The sequence below is a fragment of the Stegodyphus dumicola genome, chromosome 7 (assembly GCF_044657685.1).
Source record: "Stegodyphus dumicola isolate Sdum_Otavi_A_Nest chromosome 7, ASM4465768v1".
Lineage (NCBI taxonomy): Eukaryota > Metazoa > Arthropoda > Arachnida > Araneae > Eresidae > Stegodyphus > Stegodyphus dumicola.
Window position 1 is genome coordinate 60,082,091 of NC_140774.1, and position 7,441 is coordinate 60,089,531.

Genomic DNA, 7,441 nt, shown 5'->3' on the forward strand with positions numbered 1-7,441 from the left:
CTATATCTTTCTCTTTATTACTTTTGATAATTTTAACAACAATCAACTTTAACGTCCTTCTAGTATGAGGTAAATTAATTTTTTATCTCTTATTTCATCCCAACTTGAATGCTTTTACTTTTCGGAATTACAGCTGTATTCATGTAAGCATCTACAGATTCGTTTTGACTCATTTTCAGTTGACCTAATTCTTTCTACATTTGATATGAATATCTTCTGTTCTTGCCGCCATTTCATTTTTTATTTTCTCCCATCATTTCTTTGTATTCTGTTCATTCACATATTTTAACGCTTATGGAGCTGTCACAGTCCAATTCATTAGATTTCTTGCTATCGCATTATCATCCCATATTTCCCAAGTTTTTATTTCACTTTTAAAATTAACATCTTCCTTTTTGTTGGTTCATCAGCTTCTATCACACTTGTCAATATTTTCAAACTTAATTAACTTTTGATTCTATTTGATCATATAAGGTAATTATCAATTCTATTTGCCCGTATAAGGTAATTATCAGCCAGCCCGTTCGCCGAGATTGGAACTCCTGACCAAACTATCAGTTTTCAGCTATTTTACCACTCAGCCACTAGTAGGCAGCAGCAAGTTTCTATGGCTCAGTTATGCACAGTTTGCAAATACTAATTATTTAACTTTAAAATTACATAAAAAATTCACCTAAAATCCAGAATTATTTACTTAATTTACCCATTTTTCTTTTTTGGTCATTGGTTTCCTTTAAATTGTTATTTTTAACCTTACAGTAAATATTCTGCAATATATTGGAAATGCGTGTGACACAACTTTTCAACAAATCATGCAATGATTTGCCACATTCACAAATACTATCATTCCAACTAATCCTGTTTTCAACTTTCTCTGTGATGAGACTTATTAATATAGAATGTTGATTTTTTGATGAAATATATAATTTCTCATACATTTCAGATATTAGGATTGAAAATATTTTAAATGCAGAGGAATGAAAAGCACGAATTCTGTTGGCCAAAATAAACCACCTCGATCAATAGCAGCTAAGTACGCAAAATCTTCCCAATGTTCAACTATCATTTCTTCGTCAAGAATTAATTTTTTCCTGGAGAGATTACGATTTATATGCTTCAATACAGATCTACAAACATATCCAGAAATGTAAATTAGACACATTGTATCTTTTTCTGTAACATTAACATCGTTGGATTGATGCAAAACATCATCAAATTCCTTATCAATAAGTTGATCATCATTAAAATCTTCAATATCATTACAAGAAAAATGTTGTAAAATAAATGAACCTTTCTCAGAAATTCCATTTTAAGCAAACTAATTAATTTTAGTTTTCTTTCCGACTTTATAATCTGCTGTAAGGATACATTATAATTACAGCCACTCATTTGTTGAAATTGACCAAAACGTGCCTCAAGGTTATCTGTCTGAAATTTTCCTGAAGGAATAAAAGGTAATTTAAATTCTTTTAACAAATACTTTGAAAGCTCATTCAATGTTGCTGTTGTATGGAGAAGAGCAACTTGGGCTTCTTTTGATAGTTTCCCCAATTTGTGACTTACAATTTTTTGTTGTTGGGCAAAAATCGTTCCATGATATAAGCCACGAACAAAACTGTGATAAACATTCTAAGCTTTTATCTTCTGTTGTCCTTATAAGCTGCATAAATACATCTCGAAACTGTAAGGCCTTTTTAGAGTGTTTAACATTCACAATTTTCCACCACTTTAAAATTACATCAATAAAATGTTTAGTTCTTAAGACATCTTTTCCATACCGAATTCTATTATTCTGCGATTCAATTTGCAGAGCAGGTAAAGTCTTTTCATCAAAAAGTTTAATAGCAGTACTTCCATTCTGTTCCTCTATAGAAGACGGAAATAAAACTTTCCTTGATAAAGTTGGAGCCATTTTAATATTATCGTTTTTTTCTATTTTATACAATTTTTTTAAATGTAGAACACTGGAATTGTAAACAATATTTGAGTTTTCAAATGACGGTATAAAAAAAGTTTGGTTTGAATCGTTCTGATTGAACCAGTTGTTTCGTATAGATTTCGATAAATGAACTGGCTTTAGTGTAGAATTGGGTGCCCCTTCGATTGGCGACATTTTTTAAAAAATTTTGGAGATGAAACCTCACTTCTGGTTACCACAATAGTTTTAAATTTGTTTTAGCTTCCCGATTTTATTTAAATGAAAATAGATTGATGTGTACATGGACATATTTAAGGCGCAATGCCTAGTTTGTGCAATTCTAGGATGTTTTTTTAAGTAAAAACAGATTGATGTGTACATGGACACAGATCTTATGCAATTCTTCGACTTCTTATTTTGGTTTTGTGTAGCGGCCATCTTGAAATTGTGACTTCCTGGCGCCGATCTTGGCGTCAAGAAAGAATCGCCAATAAACGAGGGGCACCCAATTGTAAACTTTTACCAATGAACTGTATCAAATAATGTAAATATAGGAAGATTATGCATGGTAAGGTTTATAAATGAGGATTTTAATGCACCACCACAAAGCATTTTGAACATATTTCTGTTAATTCTATTATTGTCTTATATTAGAGTTATGATTCGATAACCACAAGACTGTACATGGTCAATTACTTGTTTTGTAAATATTAATAATTGATGTGATGATAAGTTTTTTACGGGAAACATTGCTACAATATTTCTGTTTTTTGCTAATATAGCTTATCATAAATGTTTGCAGAGTTGTGGCCTCCATCTGCGAATTATCCGAAAAACCTAAACACGACCACTTTTATACGAAACTTGTGGTTTTATATATATCACATCTAATAAAAAATTGACAATTTTTTCAGAATCATTTAAAATTTCACATTTTTTTTTTTTTTTTTTCAAATACATCCAGTGACTTGTTTGTAATCCAGAATCTGCTCGGCCAATTTTCAGAGATAACTTTCTTAAGTATGACGGATGAGGCAATATAAAATACTTACTGTTACGTATAACATTGTAGCTGTTTGGATTACAATAAAATATATAACAAGACCAGGCAAAAATTCTGCACTATACGAATGCTGTTTCATTTGCATTAATTGAATCTGTTCATACAAAAACTTAAATTTCTCAGAATGTGGATTACTTTCTGTTTCTGCACATTTCAACAGTAGTTCTCATATTTTATCTAAATTTAAATTGCAGTCATCATGAATATCAGAAGCAGAAAAACCATCCAAATGGCTAATCACTGTCTCAAGTTTAAACCATTTATCACATAGTTTTTCTTCTCCAAATATCCATTTGAACTTTTCAATGGGAATTTCATTTTCATTGAAAAAAACTCTTACATTTAAATCGTCCAATATTTTTAAAGATACAAGCACTTTTGAACAGTTTAAAAATTCTAATTTCGATAGCCAAAAGATCTTACCTTTGGTTATGAATATCCATTTTTCTTGCAAAACCATTACTAATGCCGTTCCATCATCACGAACAGCTTTATCTTCTCGAACGACAAATTTTTTCTTCAAAATGCGTAATGCATACACTACTGTGTTTGCCAGCTACAAAATCTTTGCAATTAATATTTTTTATCCATTTCTGAGAGAGTACAGGATACGAAGGAAATTTGAAAGTCGACACATGTTCATTACTGCTATCGTAATTTGATCGGCATTTAGGTACACTACACGTTCTTGGCATTCTAAAACACATTTTTTCTTATAAATTCGAACTCACAATATAATATTTTACTTTCCGGTAAAATACAAAATTTTTCAGAAGAAAAAACACATGTAAACAATTATCTCACTAGCACTAGTCTTACGGCGAAGCAATGTCAACTTACAAAATTGAAGGACTAAGATTATGACGTCAGATCATGTGATCATCAGATTGGAGCAGGCCTGTAGATATCTAGTTGGCCTTGATACGATCCTGCAGTTGCTTCTTCCCGAAAAAGACCCAGAGCGGTACTTAATAGGGAATATTCGGCTCTGCCTTTTAAACGGGCTAGATATGAGCACACCGATAACCACGTGAATAATTACCTCTCGTTCCTTAACCCCCCCGCCTCTAAAGTTCTTTAATGCACACGGCATTAACTCGAGGAACCTCTTTAACGTTTCTTTAACAAGAAACATCACAGTCAAATAGGACTGATTTAACTTACTATAATCTTTCAACTAAAATAAAACTGAAAAAGTTCTCTCTAAAACTGAAAAATATTCTTAAACTTTAACTTCTCTCTTCCTTTAAGAAGGAACTTTCTTAGGCGCTTAACAGCGTCCTTTTTGGCTTTTAAAAACCGCAATGACTAGCGGTCAAAAATAAAATGAAACTTCTCCCTCCCAGCTGATCACTGACAGAACCACTTTTTCGACCTGTAAACAGGTTCCCCCCTCCCCCCCACCTCGAAGAGCGCGCATCGGAATTCCCCTGAGTGTCCTTCATCTGACGTATGCAAAGAAAATGATTATCAAGGTTCAAGGAAACTTCACCTTTTATATTTCTAGTCAAAATTTTTATGGCTGCCCCTATCTAAATTATTCTGGCCCTTTTTCGGCGCAAAATTAAGACCTTCTGAGTTTTTTGCCTTTTTTTGACTCAGTGTGAAGGCACTTACTCCAAGTCATTCGGCTTATCAAAATTTTTACCTTATTTGACAATACCCTCTTTCGGACGATTAAATTTCCTTTGAAGATGTGAAGGTAAAGGCGTAATTGCCTATGAACTCCGTAAATTGCACTTCCTTGATCCTTGAGCCGTGATTGGCCGAGAGTTCGGCATCTACCCACCATCCAAAAGGGCTAGACACGCCCTCTCTACCTCAGTTCCAGCCTCCGCGCCATGAAGAAAGGACGTCTCTTCAGCGAGCTGCCATATTAATTGCTTTATCACCATCACTACCTGCATTCAAGATCTTCTAGCAAAGTTATCAATCTGTTCGCATAGAATCACATCTCCCGCAGATTTTTAAAATCTGCCTATGAATATTTTCAACGCGTTCATATTTATTATTTGCACTATCCTACACAAGCCACATGCCAATGAGCCTATTAATCTTAAACTCTTTCCTCTCCGCTTTTTGCTTTAGTGTTAGTATTGTGTATAAAAATTTATAAAAACCAAAAAAAGTATAAAATATAAAATACGAAAAAAATTATAAAACCTAAAAACTTATAAAAAATATTATGATACTTAAGTTTTTTATTTCTCATCTCTATCTTAAACTTTCTCGAGCCAGTGGCTCCCTTTAGTGTGCATCAAGTAAATCACTTATGCAAAATTTTTCCTATTTCTGCTCGCTTTTAGTAATTCTGATGAGGAGGTAAATGGTTTTGAACCATAGGCACTCTGAAATTTTCAAATCATTGGCATTGGCAATCTAACATTCCGTCCTTAGCTACGGACGCAACGGTGGCTCACACAGACGCTGAGAAATCCGAATTAATTGCGGATTCTCTTCAAACTCAATTTACACCACATAATGAAGAAATTTTTGCGAACAGCGCAAGTTCTTTCCCACAAGATGTTGAACGCTTCCTCTCCTCCCCTTTTGCGAGAGAAATACACTATACATCCATGAGCGAGGTAAGTGAATACATTACCAAGCTCAAACCCAAAAAAGCCCCTGGTATGGACTCTATTTCTAATCGTATGATTAAAAATTTACCCACCAATTATCTATTTTTCTTAGTAATGCTTATAAATTTTATGATACAGCATTGCTATTTTCCTCAAAGCTGGAAACAAGCACTTATTGTGCCTATTCCAAAACCAGGCCAAAGCCTTTCTAACCCTCAAAATTATAGACCTATCAGCCTCCTATCCTCGTTATCTAAGATATACGAGTTTGTGTTACTTAAACGCCTGAATGATTTTCTGCGAAATCACAACGTTCTGTTTGATGAACAATTTGGATTTCGAGCAAAACACTGCACCACGCACCAGCTGCTGAGGACAGTGGAGTTCATTCACGAAGGGTTTCGTAACAAAATGCTTACTGGCGCTTTATTTCTTGACATAGCCAAAGCATTTGATAGGACTTGGCATAGAGGAATTATTATCAAGCTCATACGACTTGACGTTTCGGCCCATTTAATTCATATAATTAATTCGTACCTCACTAATAGATCCTTTTCTGTACGAGTTATATCTTTCATTTCGGCACCCCGTCCAACAACCCGTCCTCAACAAAGCGAAAGGTGCTAGAGCCCAACTAAGCGGCGTCCCCCAAGGGTCACTTTTAGGCCCAATTTTGTTCAACATTTTCATAAATGACATACCAAAATCACCTAGTATCACTCTTGCACTTTATGCAGATGATACGGCCATCCTAGCTCAACACAAACGCCTTGAAATCTTGGTCCAAATCATTCAGAGATATCTCTCTAGCCTTGAGCACTGGCTCATCACTTGGAAAATAAAAATTAATGTTGCTAAATGTGCTGCTATGATATTCAAACGTAGCCCCCTCCCGTACCCTTCCATTAATATTAAATTCTTTGATGACTATGTTCCCTGGTCAAATTCTTACAAGTACCTAGGAGTTGTACTTGATTCAAAATTAACCTGGCGCCTTCACATTGAAAATGTTCTCAACAAAGCGAAAGGTGCTAGAACCCAACTTTACCCATTTTTAGCTCGAAAGAGCAATCTGTCAATTAAAAACAAAATCCTTCTCTATACATCAATTATAAGACCTGTCTTTATGTATGCATGTACAGTCGGTCACAAAAGTATTCGAACACCGGTACCCTATCAGAAAATGACAAGATGGCGTTTTTTTTTCTCTTTCTCTCTGTGTGTCGTGTTATTCCATCCTAGGTTTTCTTCTCCCCCCCATCTTGGAAAAAACTGGAAAAAATTGGTTACGATCTCTTTTTGAATGGGAAAATGCAATTTTGAGAAAAAGCTGACGACCCTATCTTGGAGAATGAACATGACCGCTCTACACACCCTTTTACTCTCTCTCTCTCTTTTTGAATTGGGAAGCCATTTAGGGAAAAAGCAGACGACCCTATCTTGGAGAATGGAAATGAACGCCTCTCCCTCTCTCTTTGAAATGGGAAGCCATTTTGGGACCCTCTATTCTTGGGGAGGGAGAAAACTGAAGTCTGCATTTCGCTGTCTCTGAATGCGGAAAGCCCTTTTGGGAAAAGCGGACCCTCTTCTTCTGATCTTGGAGAACTGGAAATGAACGCTCTACACGATCTCTCTTTGAATTCAGAAGGTATTTTGGGACCTTCTAATGTTGGAAAACTGAAATGAACGCTCTACACCTTCTCTTTCTCTCTCTCTCTCTCTTTCTCTGAAATGGGTAGCCATTTGAAAACTTTTACTCTCTTTGGAAAAAAACATTGGAAAAAAACAGAAATGAACGCTCTACACCATCTCTCTTTGAAAATGGGGGGGTGTCATTTTGAGACCTCCCTCCCCTAAACTTGGAAAAAAAACTGAAATGAA